The sequence below is a fragment of the Paroedura picta genome, chromosome 12 (genome assembly GCF_049243985.1).
Source record: "Paroedura picta isolate Pp20150507F chromosome 12, Ppicta_v3.0, whole genome shotgun sequence".
Classification (NCBI taxonomy): Eukaryota; Metazoa; Chordata; class Lepidosauria; order Squamata; family Gekkonidae; genus Paroedura; species Paroedura picta.
Genome location: NC_135380.1, coordinates 18,930,169 through 18,952,578, shown reverse-complemented (window position 1 = coordinate 18,952,578; position 22,410 = coordinate 18,930,169). Strand labels below are relative to the sequence as shown.

Genomic DNA, 22,410 nt, shown 5'->3' with positions numbered 1-22,410 from the left:
ACAGAAGGTCAGAGCCACTTCAGTGCTGCACTCTTTGGGGAGCAAGTCCTATTGAACTTGGTGGGGATTTCCTCGGGAGTAAACATACTTAAGCTGGGACTGTTAAGTACCATGTGTGAAAATGCTCTAACCGGTTCCCCTTTGAAAGAAAGAAAGCCATGGGCAATCATTTGTAAATGCCAGGCCCCAAGATGGACCCTCACCGGGTCAATCACAAACATGTGTTACGCCTGCACGTACACAATCACACACCATGGACAGATGGCCCAGGTTTTATTTTTATTTTTTATCTCGCGCTCCTGTCAAACCTCGCGCACACTGTCAGGAACGAGATCAGTAATCCACTACAAATACCTCTCAAGGAAATGGATTCCGTTTCAAAGGAAGAGGGGAAACGTTTCAGATATTTCTTTGGGGGAATAAAAAGTCAGCTGAACTTGCTAAGATTTATAGCGCCGCAAACTGAAGCCTCTTTTGTAGCCACGGGGTCTGGAAGAGTGGAGGTGACAGCAGAATGGAGTGGGACTCGGCTGGAAAATATTCCCCCTCCCCACCTTCTCTGGGGATCAGGGCAGCAATTCATTATGCCCTACTCTTTCCACCTTGGGGCCTCCTCTACTGGAGGAGGTGACTGCCAATCAACCTCCATTGTGCAGACTTATGTTTCGTTTTGGCCATATGTGGGTCCTAAGCAGCGGGAGATGGGAAGGCAATGTTAATTTCTCAAGTTCAGATCTATGCCTCCGGAGGTGAGAGGTCAGCTCCCAACCAACTCGTCTCACCAACATCTTTCGGTTTCACCTCCCTGTACAGTCCCCAGTACTAATAGGAGTCACATTCGGAAAGTGTCCTGAGAAAACAGCTGTAGCCATCAGCAAGAAGAACTCTGAAAAGTGTGTGAGGGTGTGTGTTTTAAAAGCCGTATCCTGTTACATTCACCCACAAAGAACAAGGCCGAAGAGAGAGGAAGAAAAATATTTGGCTCAAAACAAAAATCCATTGATCATTAAGTCGCTTCCCATCCACCCCCACCCCCACCCCACCCCACACACACACACACATTGTAAAGAACATAAATCAAAAGGACCACAGTAAACTAAGGGGGAATTTGCATACATCAGCTATGTTCAGATGTCCCAATAAACCATGGGTTTAAACTCAAATTTGTGTAACAAACTCCACAATCCAGAAAAAAACAGAAAAAAGAATTCCCCTTGCTATTTTTAGGAACTGGGATGAAGTCCTAGTTTGGAATAAGACTAAGGTATGTTAGGGAGTTGGGCCATATCCACATGCCCAGTTCCCAAGCCAAAATGACCACAAAGGGCCTCATGGGACAAACATGCATGTTGTTGGGCTGTGTGTGTGTGTGTGTGTGTGTGTGTGTGTGTGTGTTAAATACTTGGAGTGCCATACACAGAACTTTCAGTATCTCATGCTCCAACCTTTACTCCTCCAGCTGTAAGGCAGTGTGTAAGGTAGTGGAGTGGGCCACGGCAGACCAACTCCTAGCATTCTTGGAGGAAACTTCAGCCCTTGACCCCTACCAGTCTGCCTTCCATCCTGGCCACGGGGTGGAGACTGCGCTGGTCACCTTGATGGATGATATCCAATGCCAGCTTGATCGGGGGTTTAGCCATTCTCATGGTTTTAGATCTGATGGCCGCATTTGATGTGGTTGACCATGGCCCACTGCCCCTCGGGACCGGGATTAAGGGGACTGTGCTGCAATGGCTGGTCTCCTTTCTCCAGAACCGGACTCAGAGGGTTGCTGTCGGGGATGATTTGTCGGACCCTGTGGGGCTTCCTTGTGAGGTCCGGCAGGGGTTGATACTCTTCCCCTCTCACGGGGATTTTCTCAAGCCCACCAGGAGGCTGGCACCCCTATTCTCACTGGCTAGAAAATTATGCATTTCCTTATTTCTCATTTATATCAACGGGGTTTTAAAAATGTGCTTCACTTTCGTTAGAGGGTGGGTTGACTCCTGCGTACAATGATCTCACATGGAAGTGTACCTTCTCCAGCATCCAGTGGCTTGAAATCCTGCTCCAGGGAAGCACCTAGTAGTAGCTTGGTCAGGAGAGCTAGAGGTCGGCGGAGGAGTAAAGTAGCAGAATTCTCCACCCCACCCACTTTGGCACATGCAGAAATTTCCAACAGGATCCAACCCACACGTTAACCCACAGGATCCAACCCACACCCCACTGCCCCTACGTTTCATTATGATGGGAATAAAATGATTTGCCTGTATCCTCTGTCCTTTCTATCACCTGCATATTCGCAAAGGAGTTTCTCAGGTTAGCTTATTTTTTCCATATAAGCAAAATGCCCTTCAAGATAGCAAAGCATGGAAAGGCCCGTCTGTAATACATAAGTTGAACCTAACTGGGCTGTGCTTTAATTCATGCTTACAAAGCCGGGGGAGCGAGGGGGGGAGCGAGGGAGGGAGGGGAAAGAAAGACAGAGCCCAGAATCATGTCAAGCTCTAGCTGGCAAAACGGTTAAGGTCACTGCCTCTGAAGGACAACCATGTCTCAGACAAGTTAGCATGCAGGACCACCACTCCCGTTTCGTTGCTTGGCTAAATAGTGTGTGGGGGGGGTTTTCCACTGACAGTGATATTTTTGAAAGCACAGAAGTCAAAGAGGGAAAATGAGAGAACCAGATGTCTTGAAGGAACACTGGGAAATGTTTAAAGATAAAGGGCTTCTCCTCCCTCCTCCCCCTTCACAAAAACCTCCCAGAGGATCTTTCCAAGGCACTCTGTCAACAGGTGATGCTGACACAACATTGTGCGCTGCCTCGTTTAATGGGAGGCTTTTGACGGGCCAAATCAGCCCAACGGTCCCCCCGACTTCCTGGGGCATTTGGTGCCGGAGGGATGCTTTGGAGGCAAGAAAGAGCGGACGACAGAGAGAGCGAATGCTGTTTGGCAGTCTGAGATGCAAGAAGGCAGGCAAACAGGAGAGAGAGGGGGGTATTTCCTCCCCATCCATAATGTTGTTTACAGCTACCCTTTGATAGGACATAACAAGGCAACCCGAGGCTCCCTTCTCCACCGTCCCTCCCCTGCCCGCCATCTGCCCGTCCACCAACGGCTGCCCCCCACCCCCCAGTCAGGAGCCAGAGGAAATTATCCTCCTTGCTCCCCTTGGGGTCTTTAGTGTGTGCATGCCATTTCTCAAGCGATGCCATTTCCTTGTGGAAAGCTGGCCACCAGGGTCATCAAAATGGTGGCTGAAGAAGGGGTCTGCTAAGCTCCGCCTTTTGGGGCATTGATAGTTGCCTGTGAGATTTTTAAAGGAAGGCGTGGCCTTTAAGAGTAAGGGGGGTCACCCTCTCCAGCTCCTGGGCAGAGTGCAGTGGCACCAGTGGAAGGACATGGAGGGGGGGGGCAACCCTTCCCCTCGGGTAACGGAATGCTTAATTCTACAACTGATGCAACATCCATTTTCCTGGCTTCTTCCCCCAGCAATGGTCTCAGGGTTCAAGCCTGTGACAATCTGAGTGAGGCTGGAGCGTCCACACCTCTTGTGCCATGGGCTCTGCCCACACGGCCAGTTTCAGGAGTGCTGTGGGATGGAAACAGTGCCTCCCCTGTCTGTGTACAGATTAAGATGCACACTAGAGGGACACATGAAGGGGGGGGGGGCTTCACTTTCACTACTTTGTATTGCAGACAACCTTTTTATGGGGGATCATACCCTTGCATTCATTCTCCCATGACCAGCTGGGTGATTAAATGAGATTAAAGGATAACTAATCCGCAAAAGAGGATAAAGGAGAAATTAATCTCCCTTAGCGGATGGTGCATACACGCAAGGCTGGCGTTGGAGGTGGGTATCACTGGGCAGCTGCTGGGGCCCCCAGGGCCTGCCACTGAAGAGTGGCTCCAGTCTCCTGTTGTCCCTCCCTCCCTCCCTCTCTCCCACCCTCTCTGGACGGGGGCACCTGGGAAGAAGTGCTGACAGCCAAAGGAGAGAATGGGCTAGTGACGACAACTGACCCATCTGGGGGAGGGAACAATGGTTTGGATAAGGATAGGCCTGCGCCATATCACAAACCATACAAAAGTGCTACACTGTTGTTGCTGTTTTTACTGTGCAGTTCCTCTGAGTTCACAACCACAGAAAGCTGTCATGGCCTCCTGGTCCTCAAAATGTGTACATGCCGGATGCATGCTCTTGCTTTTTTTAAAGGACTCATCTTTCTCATGTGTTATACAGGCCAAATTACACACAGCATGAAAGTTACGTGTGGTTTGCTGCTAAAACTTAGATTCCTAGGCTACTGGGGGCCAATTTGGATTGGGACTCTGGCACACGGTGATAGGAAGTATAACCTCTTCCTCCCACCAACATTTTTCAACCCCGACATCACCCCAGAGCGTCGCTGTTGCCCATTAGGAAATCTTAAGCGAGCACATGTACACAAGGACTTCATGGTACACAAACCTTTCTCTAGTGGAGCAAATACTAGCACCTTGGGGCCATTTCAGGTCAGGTAAATGTCACAGGGTGAAACCTTAAGCCCCCTCTTCCCAAAATCCCAATGCAAACCCGCCACTGTATGCTTGAGAATCTTTCAGCTGAAAACTCCCCCCCGAAACTCCCGTAATCTTCAAGAGCCAAACCTCCCTGCATCAGAAACTAGAAGGAGTGGAGATCCCAGAGTCCTTCTATCCCAGTCAGAAAGTGAGAAGGGTGTTGCAGAGCAAGAAGTCAAGACCCCAAGGCACAGTGCAGAATGGAATCAACCACAAGGCTACCCTCCAGAGCCACTGAGCTAGAAGGGAGCTGCTTCATGGGGGGGAGGGGCACATCTGCATCTGCTCGCTAAATGGTAACATTTCTAAGAATTGTCATCTGCACCCTGAATGGTTGTTTGCCCACATGCCACATCCGCGATGCGCAGGCCAGCTTGAGCGGCCAAGGAAACACTCAGAAGGCAAAACTAAACAAAACCCGTGTTTTGCTTCACTGGTGAAAGGGCTCTTTAAGGCCTGTCGTTGGTTAACGATTCCCGTTTAAGGCTTTTTGTTCAGACTCTTGGTGGAATCAAAGCCTGGCCCTTTCAACAGCACTTATCAACATTTTATCTGGACTCCTTAATTGTATCCCTCTGAAAATAATTAAATGCCTCCATTGCAAACACAGGGAAACAGCCTCTTTGAGGCAATCCTTAGTTATCACTTTCTTTGAATGCTGAGAAATTAACTCTTTCATAGGGCTCTTTAAAAAGAAATACTTGATTTTCCCTTTCCCAAAGAGTGGGATTTTTTAAAAGAAAAAAAAAATACTGAACTGAAATCTTAGCAGTTCCTTTGCAATGTTGATCTCTGGCATGGAACCCAAGGAGCTAGGCAATTACTTCTTGACATACTCATCTATGCTTCTCACAAGCACCCAGGCTCAAGGGGAACCGAAGGGGAAGAGAGCGCTGGTGAGGGAAAGGAGGCATCTGGCAAAAGATAAAGCAAGAGGGGCACCATGTACACAAGGCAGCTGGGAGGGTGAGGGGATTAGTTCTCTGAGGGGAGCAACCAAGGCCAAATGGAAAATGGCTGCCAAACTAGCAATTTTCTTCCCCTCCCAAGCTACCCAAACCTCAACCTGAAGAAGCTTCTTGGTCATTTAGAGATGGCTAACTGGAGATCTGTAGGCTAAATGTGGCCCTTGAAACACCTTGGTCTGACCTCTGAGAACTTCTGGGTCACATGGGAAGCAATGGCCTCATTCTGGGGATACAAATTGTGCCTCTGACATTTCCTCTCAACACCCAGCTGAGTGGCAGTAGATAACAGGATCTGGGGGCTGGAGATCCCCAACTCCTAGTAAGAAACTAGCAACCCTACACTCTAGAATCCCCATAAAACCCTATTGGAAAACCTTCCCCCCCTCCCCTCCCAGAGTACCCTTCTAGATCATCTGGAAAGACCCTACATCTATGAGCTAATCATTTAGGAAACATTCACAAAACAGCTGTTGTTCCACTTAAAAAGACATTATTGATTTACTTGGAAAATATACATGCTGCTTCTCCAAATCTTCTTGAGGTAGCTTACAACTAAGACTGCAATAGCAAAGCACCAAACCAACCCCATTAAAAATAACCAGCCAGGCACAGATACAGCCTTGCCCAGAGAACTAACAGCAACAGCATCTCCGCTGAACAAGCCCCAATTGTCCTTTGGGAGATGGTTTTGTACCCTGCTTTTCTCTACCTTAAGGAGTCTCACAGCAGCTTAAAATCTCCTTACCTTCTGCACACCTGCCCTAGACCCATGACTCCTCACCTTGGCTGCCTTCTTTGTCCTTGGAAATATTGACATAGAAAACATATATATGATGTTTTGTGTGTGTGTGTGTGTGTGGGGAGAGGGGGAGGAAAACTGACAAAGCAGCTTCTGATGGTAAAACCCATAACAATGTAAAAACTAAGACATCTAAAATCTTGGGAAGGATGGGACACTCAGGTAGAAGATTGGCGGTGGAAAGGGCCATCAAGTCTTAGCTGTAGGTTTTCAAGGAAAGAGTTGGTTTGCCATGGCCTGCCTTCCCATCATGATCCTAGTATTCCTTGGTGGTCTCCCATTCAAATACTGGCCAGGACCAAGTCTGCTTAGCTTCCTAGGTCTGATGAATTCAGGCTAATTTGGCCTATCTAGAATCATAGAATCATAGAGTTGGAAGGGGCCATACAGGCCATCTAGTCCAACCCCCTGCTCAATGCAGGATCAGCCCAAGGCATCCTAAAGCATCCAAGAAAAGAGTGTATCCAACCTTTGCTTGAAGACTGCCAGTGATAGCAAAGCACCAATGATATTGGGATACCAATTTGCTTATAAATTTATATATAGCTCACAAATTGCAACACAATCCAAAGAAGCGTTCTACTAGTCTGTCCACTGAAAACAGTGGGTTAGAAAGGGGTGACTGTTTCGAATACCAATGTATGGACATTTTCATTGATTAAATGGTTTAATAAGGCACTATTTGCCTCTGGAGGGGACAACATTTGGATTTTCAGTGCAAACACTGAAGGGTTTCCTGAATGGGTGAGAGTTAAAATTTGTTAAACATTTATCACCATATATGATCACATCAACTCACCCACCCCTTACAAAATGGCCAATAATGGGCCTGCAGGGGAGAGGTCCTGGGCGGGCGTGTCCACAGCTATGCTTCCCACCCATATTTGACACCGTCATGCCCCTTGTGGGTTTCTCAAAGACTGAAGACTATTTCAGGGGTTTCTCAACTGTTAAAAGGTTGAGAAAGGCTGTACTAGACAGAAGTCTTGGATGCTTAGGATACTTTGGGCTGATCCTGCATTGAGCAGGGGGTTGGACTAGATGGCCTGTATGGCCCCCTCCAACTCTATGATTCTCTGATTCTATGTCCAAAACAAAGACAAAAGAAAATAATAATTTACTTCAGCCAGAGAATCCAGAGGGAAGAAATGTCTGGGTGAGACAGCATTTGGAACTAAATGGGAGCAGTAAATTCCTACAATTCAAGGTGAGTAAAGTGTCCATTTTCTTAAGGCAGTGGCAGCACAGACAGAGAGCTTGCAGGGTCAAATGTCATTGTCCGTCCGTCGTTCCCCCCCCCCCCGAGGAGCATGAAAATCCAGTTCTCCTGCCATTGGTTGGGGGAAGGCAGAAATCCTCTATTTCCCTTCCTTAGGGGTACTGTAAATTTCATGAGCCTATAAGAAGGACCAAACAGTGATCGGAAGTCACAAAATGGCCATATTGCTCTGTTGTTCGTGGGAGGGGTTTTAAAAACAAATTATTTGAATAGCGTCGGAAGGAGAAAGATCAGCTCTGTAGCAGAAGCCCCATCAGCTCCCCTTCCCCTTCTTGCCTAATTGGTTCACAGTCACTGAGACTCAAATAAGCCAACTGTTTAAATAACATCACTGAAGCCACAGTAAAGATAGAAAAATTATTGCTTCCTGTCATGGCCAAATATTAAACACAGCACACACCTAATGACTCTATTACTCCCTAGGGAAGGTGCTTTATGAACAATGAAGTCCCGGCAGACGGGCACTGTTTGGACTTTGGAAGCCTCATTATGAGCTCACTGATCCAATACAATTTACAAGCTCAGTGGAGTCCACTTGAAATTTAATTTAAAAGGGGGGAAAGCACGCCCAGAGTTACAAAATGGAACACCTACAGAGAAATTAGCATTGGGCTCTTAATCTGGAGAGAAAATAAAGGGAAGGGGGAGAGGGAGGAGGGGAGAGCAGGCAGAGAAGACAGGGAAGCGGGCTTTACAAGAGGGAGGTTTACGCACTCCTACGGGCTTCATTGGGGGTGAGAAATGATCAGAGGAGGCATCTCCTACTTCCCCGAGCAGCATTGTTCTGGGAAGGGAAGCCAGGGGTATTTGACGGACCTTTCTGTATCGTCGTCGCCAAACAACTCCCAGGATCCTTTGAAGGAAGCACTGTTAAAGTGGTTTTAAAAACAAAAGCCACCATTGGCATTAGGGTTGCTAGGTAACCTCCGGCCACCAGTGGGAGACTGGGTTGGGGGGTAGGGTTGCCTGATCCAGGGTAGGGAGGACAGGGACTTCAGTGGGCGTCAACATCAGAGAGTCCACCCTCCATGGGAACTGATCTCTGTGGTCTGTAGACTAGCCGTAATTCCAAGGGATCTCCAGGTCCCACTTGGAGGCTGGCATCCTTGGCTTGGCCTATATGCATCCACCAACACCGGACAGATGAAATTAGGGGTGGTCTTTGGAACACTCCAAATTCTAGTTGCAAAGATCATGGCCCGAAGTTCACATTGCTGTGTGAATTCAAAAGTGTATATGCATTTATGGTGTTTATATTCCCCTTTGGGGCAAGTGATTCTTAAAACAGCTTACAAGCAACAGATTATAGGCATAGCAAAACTACTCCGCAGGGCACAGTCCTTGGAACCGTGGTCAGAAAAGCTGCAAGATGGTTGTCCTCAGGTCTACAATCTTTGGGCAATTGCAGAGAACTCTTTCTGGAGAGAGAAGAGAAACAAGCCCACTTCCTGGGGTTTTTCTTTTCTGGCTGACGGCTGGCCTCCTGGTTCACTCTGTAATAGCTTGTCCTCCCCTGATTTCAAAGCCAAGAAGCTTCTCCTCCCCTTATTTTGGCCAAAGCTACACTTGGAAAAAGCAATGACTGCCTGTAACACCTTCCAAGCAGTACAAGATCTCAGCAGAAACACTGTGTTGTGTTGCAGATTGTACAGTGCATGGGGCCTTGGTGTTTGTCCGCATGCACTTACACCGATTTTCTGTAAAATATATCCTACTCCCACTCAGAGATTTGATTATGAACCACAAGGGAGAACCATTTCAGCAATGCACACTACCAACATTTGAGGAAGGCATTCCTGGGACCACAAAATAGAATCTGCCCCTACAGAACTGACCCTGGGGCAGTTTCAATGTAGGGAGTGGTTGTCAGACAGATATAGTCCAAGGCCTAATCTCCACATGGCAACAGAGTGAAGCCGCAGAGTCTTGTATACTGTACAATTTCAGATTGTAGGCAATTGGTTAACATTTTGTAAAGCTTCTGTTTAGGGGTGCCAGCCTCCAGGTGGGACCTGGGGACCTCCCAGAACTACAAGAGATGGGTTTCCCTGGAGAACCTTGAAGAGTGGTCTCTGAGGCGTCAGGACCCCTGAAACTAGTTTCTTGTGGTTTTCACAGACTGCAGTTTGAAAATATATATTCTACTGTAGTACTGACTTGAGCCACTAGGGGCGCAGGGAAGTCAGAGCTCTGACTCTGAGGGTTGGCCTTTTTATTGTAAAATCTACCACTAGGCTGAGAAGCACAGTTTGAGTCCAGGGTCACCTTCAAGACCAACCATGTTTTATTCACGGTGCAAGCAAATTATTTGGTATGCACATATAATAAACCGAAACACATCCAGCTCAGGAGCACGATAGTACGCCAATCATTCGCTCAGAAGGAATGGCCTCTCATTTTTTTTTAAATATACCCATCATAAAATCAGTGGGGGAAATGCAATAAAGTGACTAATACAAATACTGTACATTCGGGGTCCTTCATATGGGGTGTCCTTGGCCCTTTCCGCACACATAGAATAATGCACTTTCAATGTGCTTTGGCAGCTGGATTTTCCAGTGCAGAACAGGATAATCTACTTCTAAAGTGCATTGAAAGTGCATTATCCAATGTGTGCATAACGAGCCCTTGTGTCAAAAGGTGACAGGGAATGTGTCAAATGAGATTGTCCAAATACGGCTTGACACATCCAAATTACTTGGAGTTTTGTTTCCTCTGTTTGGTCAGACTTAGGGTTACTACTCTTTTTCAATGTGGAAACATCTTATGGCGCGCACACAAGAAAGCTGGGCAACAGAAGTCATTACGGAAGTGGGCGGATGAGAGTGCAGGGGAACTCTCTCAAGGTTTAGGAGTGCACCAGATTTAGGGTGGCTGACCGAACACTGTGCATCTTCCTGTGCCTCCAGCCTCCTCTTCCCTCCACGCCCACCCATGAGCCTCGTTGAAATGAAAAGTTGCTTCTCAGGAGCAAAATGATTTTAGCTCGTCACTGTAATAGGGAAGGAAATAGATTGTTATATTATTTGTTTACATAGTGCTATCTATGTGCTATTTATATTGCATTATAAATATGCATGGTCAACAACAGCCTCTCCTCCGAACCATGGCCGTTTTTGCTCGTTAAACGATAATCCCGTTTAACATTTCCTTTATTATCATCTCAAAAAGGCATCTGTGCCGACGTTTGGGTCATTTGCAACTGTATTTAACTGGTCAAGATACAAGGGAAGCCAGAGTGCCATGATTGAAATTCCAGATGAATCATTTGGCCCTCAGAGAAGCCACAGAGGATGGCAACTGAGACTGGGGTTGCAAGGCTGGAGAAGAGGAGATGGGCATTTCCCCCAGACGTAGACACACATCATGTATCCAAACAGAAACAGCTGCGCCTGACTGTGTTAGACCCCTGCAGGAGGTGGATGCACAGATAATAAAGGTCCTCCAAGGGAAGTAAAAGTTTAAAGTCCCACCTTCCTTAGCATCATATCCCCCTCCGCACATGTGCTTTTCAGGACCAAACACATCTGCCGTTTCAATCATGGGACTCCAACATTGCAAATAGTTGGGTCTTTGGTTAAAAAGCAGGCAATTAATCAATGGAGAAGTGTTGGCCTGGCAGCTGTAAATTACTTGGATTTCTGTTCCCCCATTTTGCTTAGACTCGAGAGGCAGCAGCTGTAAAAAAAAACAACCCACACACAGAGGGTGAGATTCGGTCTTCAAAAATGCATATTGCCTGGGTGGCTTTTTTGCCTTAATAAATCTAATGGCAATTCAACAAGCCTTTGAAACAATAAAAAAGGAAAGGGAGTGACAGATCATTTAACACGATCAGGAAGCAACAAGCACTGACGTGTTCAAGAAATGGCCATCCAACATCTTTAAAGGGGACCCAGGTCCAAACTGCTGCAGTCATTAGAGAAGGCTTTCCCAACCAAGATTGCATGAAACCCTGGGGTTTCCTGCTGATCCTGGAACAGGTTCTCAAATGGGTAGGAAATAATTAATTGTTCATATTATTTAACATTTGTTAAACATTTATTGGGTGATACAACATATATGGTCATGTTGACCCACTCATCCCTCCCAAAATGGCCAATGATGGGCCTGGGGGAATGAGCTCCTGGTGGAACTGTGGACCCTGTGGGAGCTTTCAGCGTTCCACAGGGCCTGCAAAATGGAGCTCTTCCATCAGGTCCATGGTTGAGGCTGGCACAGCAAGGAAGATCTGTATGGCCCCCCTTCCAGGATACAGCAGTGTGAATGGCAGCTTGCAGGTTCCATCTGATGATGATGATGATGATGATGATGATGATGATGATGATGATGATGATGATGATGGAAAGGGGAGGGGCCCTGGGTGGGACATATACAGAGCTATGCTTCCCAACCATATTCCGCATAATTGAGCCACTTCTGGGATTTATCAATGTTTCAGGAGTATCTCAATGGTTAAAAAAATAGTTGAGAGAGGCTGTATCTGAGTATCAGACTAGCATCTGGGAGGTCCAGGCTCAGCCTCCCTTGCCCCATCATGAAGCTTGCTGGATGGCCATGGACCTGTCTTTCTCTCTCAGGCAAACTTGCCTCCTGTAATAAAATGAGGGAAGGATAAAATAAAGGATCAGGGAGCAAGATACACCAGCCTGAGCTTCTTGAAGGATTAAATAAACAAAGAAACTTGTGGGACTTTTGGAACCCACCCACTTTGGAGATTCACTTACAAAGTGACTTCATCCTCCTACCCACTCTCCTCAATACACAACGTGATAATCTTGGACTAGTGGGGGGGAAATTGCAGGTCATGGCTGCTTGGCACATTATGAACAGACAAACCTAGAAGCAACAACAAGACTTCCAGAGTCTCTTCCTCCTCCCCCTTGGCCTTATGACCTGCCTGTGGGAGAGCTGAGACCCACAGCTAAAGAATCACAGTGTTAAAGAAATGCTAGGATAGAGCCAGGAGACAATGTCAGCGGATTGAAAAGTAGGAAGTCCATGAAGCAATGCCTGGTCAGAGGATGTGACACTGCAAAGGCAACAGGCAGAAAGAAACTTTGGGGAAATTTTCTTGGGTACATTGTGGTTGTCTTTAATTGCACAGAAAATGTTCATCTCTGTTCTACTTTCAGTGCTATCTTTAGAACTGAAATACTCTCAGAGCCCAAGAGAAATCCCAAGCCTATTTCTAAACTAGAGATATTTGGAATGAGAGGGAACTCTTCCAAACAACTTCATTTTACTCCCCCCCCCGCCCCGCCCCCCATCAGATTTATATACTCCAGATTTAAATTGCTTTTCTGTATTTCCAGTTATGGTTTCTGTTACATTTAATGACTGGGGACAACAGGCAGATTATAAAATTCCACAAACTGCTGAGGCTTCCAATGTTTTTGAAGGCAGCCTTTCTTTTTGGTTGTTTGTGATAGTTGCACATTCTAAAAACAGAATAAGCACCGTTACAGGTAGTGACTGATCATGAGGTGCCTGTCTCCCTGTCCCCAGACATCAAACAACAAAAATGCTGTGTTAGCCAAAACTGAAGTGACCTGCTTTTAAAATCTACAGAGAGCTCTTTTTTTAAAAAAAAAACCTAAACGTGTGGAGAAAAGTAGACTCAATATTATACTGTCACCTGTAAGCAACATTTGAACCCAGATACTTGAGCTATTGAAAATCATATCCTCTCATTTGTGTTCATAGATTAATGGCCAGAAGCAGCAACGGGTACCCTGTGTGGATAAGCCACAGAAGAACAATAAAATCAGAATCCAGTAGCACCTTTAAGACCAACAAAGATTTACTCAAGGTGTGAGCTTTAAAGGAAGCTTGCACTCGAAAGCTCACACCTTGAATAAATCTTTGTTGGTCTTAAAGGTGCTAACTGGATTCTGATTTTATTGTGCTACTTCAGACCAACAGGGCCACTCATTTGAATCAATCCACAGAAGAACAGCATCTCTCATCCTTCCACGCTATTTTGAGACACAGAGAATACCCGTTTATTTCTCTGATGGTGCAGTGCTTCAAACAGGCTTTCTCAGCCAGGATTTCGTGAAACCTTGGGGTTTCTTGATGGCCCTGGGAAGATTCCACCAATTGGGTAGGAGTTAATTCATTATATATATATATTTTAACATTTGTTAAAAATGTGTTAAAATTTTTAAAAATTTATCAAGCAATGAGCATATATGGTCATGTTGCCCCCCCCTTCCCAAAATGGTCAATGACAAGCCTGGAGGGAAAGAGAGGGAGAGGATTTCCTTGTGCTGTTGCATCCAGATGCCTGGTACTCACAACTACACTCAGAACAGGACAATCCCATTTCATTAACAAGGGCAAGTGTTGTTGTCAAAGGAGATGAGATCCCACAACCGGTTTTCTGCTACATTTTCCCTCCATAATAGCAGTGCGGGGTGGGGGTGGTACTCAGATTGGGACCATAATGCAGAGGGAAGGGGATATTACCTCTGCTCCTCAGCATTTCACAACCTCAGCTCAACAAGGCACTGTCGAGGCAAGCTATACATCTCCCTTGATTGGGCAAATAGCTCTAGGGTGCCTCCTGATCACGCAAAAAGGAACAGAAATGAGCTAGTCTCCTGCTGCTGCTCACACATGCTAGAAATATGCCCACAAGACCTTAGCATCTGGTTGGCCCTAAGTGTACTTCTTTATAATAGCCATCCTTTGAGGATCATCACTCCCAACCTATAATTTCTGTCTGTTACAAGTATCCTAGACCAATGGTCCCCAACCATTTGGGTATGGTGGTCCACAGGTACAAATTTACTTGGTCTAGCGATCCATCCAGGGCTGGCCCAAGGCTTTTTGGTGCCTTAATCACCTACCCATCCAGTTCAGCATCCCATTTCCTACCGTGGCTAACCAGAAGTTTTTGAGAAACCAGCAACACTGAACAAAGGGTTCACTCAAAAACCCAAGCAAGTGGCATTCGAACGTACACAGTCATTGAATGTGGAGGTAACATTTTAGCTTTTGATCCCCCCTCTCCTCTCCTTCTCCATGGCTCCTTCTAATCCTCCCTAAGAGTCTAAGAAACTGATTCTAGTATCCATTGGGACACGTTTTACTCAACCAACGTGGATATGCAGTAAAGAAGAAATGCCAGTTAATGTATGACATAGAAAATAGTGTTTCCAGGGTCAGATCTTGGTTTCCAAAGTATGAAAGAGAGCAAAGGAAAGGGCAGGAGATTCCATTAGGGTTGGCTGGCTCACGATCCACTGTTGGCTTCTGACTCACAGGTTAGAAAACACTGCCTTTGCCAGCCTTGGACAAACCACTTGACAGAGACGTCACAGCGACTCAAAGAGAATAAGCATACCAGTTCCTATCTAATTTGCTTTCATGTATTTAGAAACACTGCCTTGAGATGGATTCTCACAATCTGTTTCTCCCCATATGTCTGTTTCTCCCCATATGTTGGCACGAATACGAAGAGGTTTGTCAACGAATTCACATATGTTGAACCCTAGTCCTGCCGGCAGTTTCCAGATTGTGACTCGACGCATCGGTCCTCATTGTCAGTTTGTCTTGTGGTTTATTTCCGACAAAGAGGACATGCCATACAGAAGGACAGACAAACCTAATTCCTTTGTGTGGCCTCTGCCTTTCTTCTTATCTCTGGGCATCTTGAGGAGAATAGCTTGAGAAGAGTCCAACTACATCCACAAGAAACAACACACTACAGAAACAAGCAGCATATGGGACAATAGAACAAGGCTTTTTAATCTGTTCCGGAGAACTGGCCTAGGGTTGCCATCCTCCAGGTGATGGCTGGAGATCTTCTGAGATTCCAACTGATTTCTAAGAAATAGAAATTAGTTCCTCTGGAGAAAATGGCTGCTTTGGAAGATGGCGTCTATGGCATTATACCCCACTCCCTCCTGTTTCTCAACCCCTCTTTGGACAAGAATTGCTTTGCCCTAACCCAGGGGTAGTCAAACTGCGGCCCTCCAGATGTCCATAGACTACAATTCCCAGGAGCCCCCTGCCAGCGAATGCTGGCAGGGGGCTCCTGGGAATTGTAGTCCATGGACATCTGGAGGGCCGCAGTTTGACTACCCCTGCCCTAACCTTTGGCATGGCGCGTTAGGATGAAGCTGAAGTTGCCCCTTGGAAGGGTTAAGGTTTTGCTAGGAGAGATGAATACACCCCATGTTTTTAATTTTGTTGTAACTGGCCTGAATTAGTTTCCAAATTTTAAAAAATCATAACATCCATGAGGACTAGGAACTCCTTTGAGTTACCCATTCCTCATTGTTAACAGAGATGTTTAAAGAAGACATAATCTGTTTCAAAGTACCCGAATTCAGGTGCTGTTCATGAATTTTCACGGAGTCAGGGAAAGGTTGCTGACAGTTCTTTCCACGATTAGGCCTATGCCCTCGCCCCCCCCCCCCCTACACCCATTTCCAAGTCATCAGCTAAATCTGTCGTCTGGCCACATTTTCCTGTAGGAAGCTGCTGAAACCAGCAACCTGCTTGTTGTCCTCAGAAAGTATAAGGGGTTGCGTGTGTTTTATATATATATATATATATCCTTTAAAAATAAAACACAACGAGGATTTTGCTTGCAAGGTTATTCTTTTTGGAACACCAGGCACTTTCAGTGGAACGACGGTTGCGGGGGAAAGAGGTACGGCGTTTTCTAGAAAGGACGGGGGAAAGCACTTGTCACACGGCAGGGCAAAAGCACACCAAGTTACGGATTCCTCACAAACATCCCGGCTACTAAAAAATTAATCAGCACCAGATGGCAGAACAGCAGTTCCTAGCGGGAGAGCCAGTTGGAGGAGCAAACAAAAGCCTTTTACTCCGCAGGACAAGTGGGGAGATCATTGCAAGCTTCGGAGGGGGAAGAGGGTGGCTTGGCTGGCTCTTGGAAGCAGGGCAGAAAGGAGGGGGAATAAATGAGTCTGCTTTGCTGCCCTCTTCCCTCCCCCTCCCCTCCCACCCTCCCATCCCCCCCACCAATGCAGCAGCTCCAAGCGGCTTCACCTTGACAGGCTTGCAGGGTGTAAGGAAACAGAAGTGACGCCGGCAAAGTGGGACCGACCCAGAGCCGGCCCCTGCCGCTATCAGTGCATTGGAGTGTATGAGTGGCAACCCCCAGTGAGCCACAGGGCCTGGGATTGTTTCTGCAATCCTGCCTGCGGTGAAGAACTTTCTCTTCCCTCTCGGCCTCAGAAAGGGAAGCCCAGGGACTCAGAGAGGCTGTACAATGGAAAGCATTTCTTCTCCCTGATGCCGCAGTGACCTCCTCTATCGCGTGAGAGGGGGTTTAAGGTAATATGTTGGTGGCCAGGTCCGTGCCAAAGGTGACTTGCCCCGACAGCTAAATGGAACCCCCAAAGGACAATAACTCTAAATGCTAGTGGATAGGGGACAAGAAGGAAGGGGAGGCATTGGTCTCTGCATCCACGCAGAGGGGCTTTTGGGGATGGCTGACTGGCCACTGTGAGAAGGCCACTGTGAGAAGGTGGATGGTTGGTCTGATCTAGCAAGGCACTTTTTATCACAAGGACTGTCTTCGTTTGTGCCTTCAGGCAGACACACTGATGGAAGATCCTTGAATATCTGAGAGTTTGTTATGGATCCCTTGAATGCTGCATCGGGACCAGGGGCATAAACCAAGGTGTCCCCCTAAACAGGCCACTGGGGTCCCCCTGTTGCCACAAGCAAATTCCCATGGATAGATGCACTTTTCAGTTTTAACTGTGTATTCAGAAGGACAATCGGTGGGGCAGATCGTCTAGTAGGGAACTATTTTTATTGCTAAGCTGATCTTCTCGTGGATTTTCTCAATGATGAGCTTCCAAAAGAACCGCACAACAGAGTGTCAAAACCCACTGAAAGTCACTATTTTTTTTTCAACAAAACCTTCCAGGAGAGGCTATAGTATAAAACTGCTGGATCGGGATGTATCAAGAAGGTTGACTGTATTCCCAAAGGTGTGACTAAAGATGCAGCTTGCCTGACCCAAAAGAGCTTTTAATCACCTTAGTAAGAACAAGAAACTGTTTTATCACAAATTACTGCTGTTGTTGTGAGCTATCATTTGTGTTTTGGAGAAAGGCGCTGCTTTCTCTTCAGGCCGTTTTTGACTTTGCTCCTTACAAACGTAATTTCTCTGCAAACATATCTGCTAACTGGGGGTCGTTCCATGTATCTGATGAAGTGGGTTCAAGCCCATGAAAGTTTAAAGCCCAATCTGTTGCTCTTTAACATGCCTAGAGACTCCTTTTTGTGTCAGCCACACAACAACCATTTCATTCGGAACACAGGTTAGGATTTGTAGCCGTGTTGCTGTGTCCCACCTCTGCAGATGGCAAGAAAGGCCTTCCACAAGAAGGCGGCAGGAGGACTGAATGAGTATGCTCAGAAACAAAAGAGGGGGAAAAATTCAAATGAAAGCATGGGATATGGAGGCAGAAGCGGCGATTCACCATTTGCAGCCAAAAGAGCTAGATTTCAGTCTGACTCTAGCAGCCCCTTTGAGGTCAACAAGAATTCCAGGATATCAACAGTGGAGAGGCAAAGCATCGGCTCATGAAGGAAGCTTTGACTCTGGACAGCTGATTCCCTACAAATCTTGTTGACTTTTAAGGTGCTACGTGACTCAAATCTACCATTACTTCTTCAGACCAACATGGCTAGACAACTTAGACCAGGGGTAGGAGAACTATGGCCCTCCAGATGTCCATGGACTACAATTCCCATAAGCCACTGCCAGTGTTTGTTGGCAGGGTCTCATGGTAATTGTAGTCCATGGACATCTGGAGGGCCACAGTTTGCCTACCCCTGCCTTAGACCATTGATCTGCAGCCAAAGTTTCTAGACCTAGCTGTTCCTCTACTCATGAGAGACAAGAGTTTGTGATGAGAGGAAACTACATACTTAAAATGGAATTTGAAGATTCCCCTTCATGTTATTGTTATTGTTATTGTTATTGTTATTGTTATTGTTATTGTTATTGTTATTGTTATTGTTATTGTTATTGTTATTGTTATTGTTATTGTTATTGTTATTGTTATTGTTATTGTTATTGTTATTGTTATTGTTATTGTTATTGTTATTGTTATTGTTATTGTTATTGTTATTGTTATTATAGGACACCACTTCTTGTAGTGAAAAAGGGATCTGCCACCTCAGCCTCTTGGCGTTGAAATGTTTAGGGCTGAGGTGGTGTTTTATTTATAGGCGTCTAAAGCCCACTATAAAATTTTACCTCAGAGAAGGCAACAGCATAACCCGTTTTGGATTTTTATCTGCTATGGCCTTGGCTCCCACCACATGTTTGCACAGATGAAGAATAAGAGGGAGATAACCCAACAGAATATTTGCATCGCTGAAATGAAGATTGCAATGGAAACACATTGTGCTGCATAGGAATGTTTGGATTCCGTTCAAGGAGAAAAGGATGACAAGAGAAGACAGTACAGTTCCACTCACAATTCTCATCATCTCTCTTCCTGGCCCTTTAGTAGTCTACAGACCATCAGGCAACAACCATTTAGAAACAGATTTCCCTGCGTTAGACCGAAGTGGGTGGTTTTCTATAAGCAAGACGTGCCAAATGACACAGGACACAAATTGGGAGACATTTAAAGGAGAAGCAGGAGATACACAATTCCTTCTTTAAAGAGAACTGGAGGGAAGCTCTCACCTCAAGAACATGGGTTAGAGTCGTAGACCCTCCCTACGTTCTTGGTTTGCCAGGGACAGTCCTTGTTTTCTGGCGCCTTGCTGCCAAATCTCCATGCAAATAATAGGCGGCATTAGCTTTCTTCTCATGCTGAGGAGCTGATTCGAGAACAAAAACTAAACACAAGAAGTTTTTAGCTGGGCTAGCAGAGTGGTTAATGGAGTGAGATGTGAGAGGTTCTCATCTCGGTCATAACTGATAAGATGGACTTAGACAAATCTGTCTCTCTCCATGTCCCCATATTGCAGGTAGGGAAACCACTACTGACCTGCCTTAAAAGGAATTTGTAAGGATTACCATGGCCATAGATGTCCGGGGCTTTGAATACAGGGCATGCATGTTAAGGGTAAGCATTATTAATAACTACTTGCAATCATGGAGGATCGTGATGATCAAAAAATGAAATGATACTGACAGGGTGGTGTAGGGGTTAGAGAACTGGACTAGTACCGAGGGAGACTCAGATTCAAATCCTATTCAGGCATAAAGCTTGGGATGCATCACACCCAAGGAGGGGATATGAAGGGATATGAACCTCATCAACAACCAACCAAACAGTTGCTGGTGTATCCCAATATGCCCTTGCAACATCTGTGCTGTTCACGGTAACTTGCATCACTCAGATGCTATGCCTTTTCAAAGGTGAATTAGCACACATAATAACAACGTGGCAGATCACTGTCTCGATATCCTTACCATCCACTTCTTTTTAAATTTTACTTTATGAAAACTTGATGCACAAAAATGAAAAAGGAATATCGCACAGACATAAGCAAGGCAGAGGGGAAAAAACCCTGAACGTTTTACAGATTTTTTTCATTGATTTAAGCACAGAATGGACTCTTATTAAATATTTGGGATAGTTATATTTTGGGGGTTTTGTTCTGTTCCAACATCCATCGTAGCACAAAACCTGATGGGCCTCTGCCATATACAATCACAGCTGCACAAACCACATTGGCAGAATAAGTAGGAAGAAAATTAACAAAAATGAAAGAATCCAAGAGGGAAACCTCAGAATGGTTTTAAAATGTTTGGGAACTTTCCAGCATAAAACAGAATTCATGTCAGAATAATATTCAGCAGGGCAGCTTTGAATACCTTGTGACTTGTAATCAAACGCATTACAGATAAAGTGAGGAACATTTATACTAATTTCCCTTTTTTGGAACTTGATTTAATAATCCTTTGTAACTTATTGACAGCAGTATGTTTTTTAAATTTTTAACATGAAAATAAATTTCTCTTCCAACTTGTAACAGATGATTGACTAAAACAGCTTAATATTGGGAAATCAACAACTACAAGTTCTTGAAATGCACATGTAAAAGAACATATACACAAATATTTGAATAATGTTAATATTCTTTACTGGAAATGCCTATATTATATTATTATTATTGCACAAGGAACTTATTACTTTTCAAAATTGTTTGCAATAATCAGCTTCTGCATTTATTTCCAGTGCTAATTTCCGGAAGTCAAAAAATGGATTGAATCAGACAGTTATTTCTTAGATTATCACTGTTACATCCATACAGTATCTTTTAACCAGCTGTATTTCAACAAATCCAGAGTAAGTTCCAATTTGCTATGCTTCTCATCCAACACCTTCAGTCCTTCCTTAATCGGGACCTGATCACACAATGAACGAAAAGGTGGCGTGCACAGGATTTGGATTCCAGAGTGCCGCTGCACATGATTTTTAAGAAGCATACCGAAACCACAATCTTCCACATGGTGGAGGGTGTTCATGAACGGACTACTATGTGCTAGGAACCAACCAGTGCAGTAATGATGTATGTTTACATGCAAGTAAGTTCCACTGAACAGAGTGGGACTTGCTTCTAAATAAAAGTGCTTAAGATTGCACTCTCTCTATAGTCTTCACCATTTTTCCTTTGCGTCTATCATGGAAGACCCAGGTGGCTCTCTGAACGAACACTTCCACGGACAATCTTAGACAATAGCTTAAGAGTAAGTACCAATTTCAGTGGGTTTTGCCTGTCTCAGTTCACTTTTTTAATGCCCCCAACAAAACTACCTATATTTTGTACTAAGAAGTCAACAGGGAAGAGCCAGAATGGTTTTAAAGAAACAGCAACAGAAGAATTAATTCACACAAGAAGTGGGGGGTGGGGGGGAGAGAAAGAAATCTGATCCAGAAGTTTCATCAGTTTGCAGACTAAGGCAAAGGCTTTATATAAAATGTCATAAGCTATTCTGCTTTATATATAGCACAACGGTGTGCCGGTCTCACTGTTTTCCCTCCACTCACATGATCGCGTGTCACAAATTTCTGGAACTATCCCAAAAAAGAATGCAATATTGATACGATTGTTGAATCTATATGTGTGTGTGTGTTTGTGTTTTTAAATCATTAGCTGACCCAGTCAAGTATTGCATTAAAATTAATACAAAAAAAAATACTAGTGCTTTATAAAATAAATTGCAGGTAATAGGTGCTGTTACGGAAGAGTTCTAGGTCAATCTAGTGCAGGGTCACTCCAGTCTGTTTGCTGACTTCAAGAAGCTTAGACTGAAGACACTAACTGCAATCCTGGAAATGTTTGCTTAGGATTAACTCAGTAGACCTGGTTAGAATTGCATTGTAAGATTTCAGCCCTCATTCTAAGTCATGTCCCACCAGCCTTCCACCCGCCACTGCAGGATGCAATAAGGGGAACCTGGATTCATAAATCCAACAGGGAGAGAAAGACAGGATTATGACCCCATCGGCTTTAAGCCACAATCAAAGAACTGTAGACCTTCCAGGACCATATCATAAAAAGGTGTGTATGGGGGGGAGGCAGCCAGGATAGAGATGGTACAACAATATGGAGATCTCTAGAGCAGGGGTGGCCAAACTGTGGCTCTCAGATGTCCATGGACTCATGGTAGTTGTAGCCCATGGCAGGGGTTGGTGATAGTTGTAGTCTATGGACTTCGGGAGAACCAATTTGGCCACCCCTGCTCTAGACTTAACCCAACCAATAAGAAGCCTGTCCTTGGAAATGTCACAGTAGCACATGCAACTCCCTAAGACCTTTGCTCCCTTGCCAACTACAGCAGACTGCCTATGC

General features: G+C 45.3%; 1 protein-coding gene across 2 annotated transcripts in view; it reads right to left on the bottom strand.

Annotated features, from left to right (window-relative positions):
* EBF2 (EBF transcription factor 2) overlaps positions 1–22,410 on the bottom strand; it is a 251,959-nt gene that overhangs the window by 210,157 nt on the left and 19,392 nt on the right. The window lies entirely within an intron of this gene.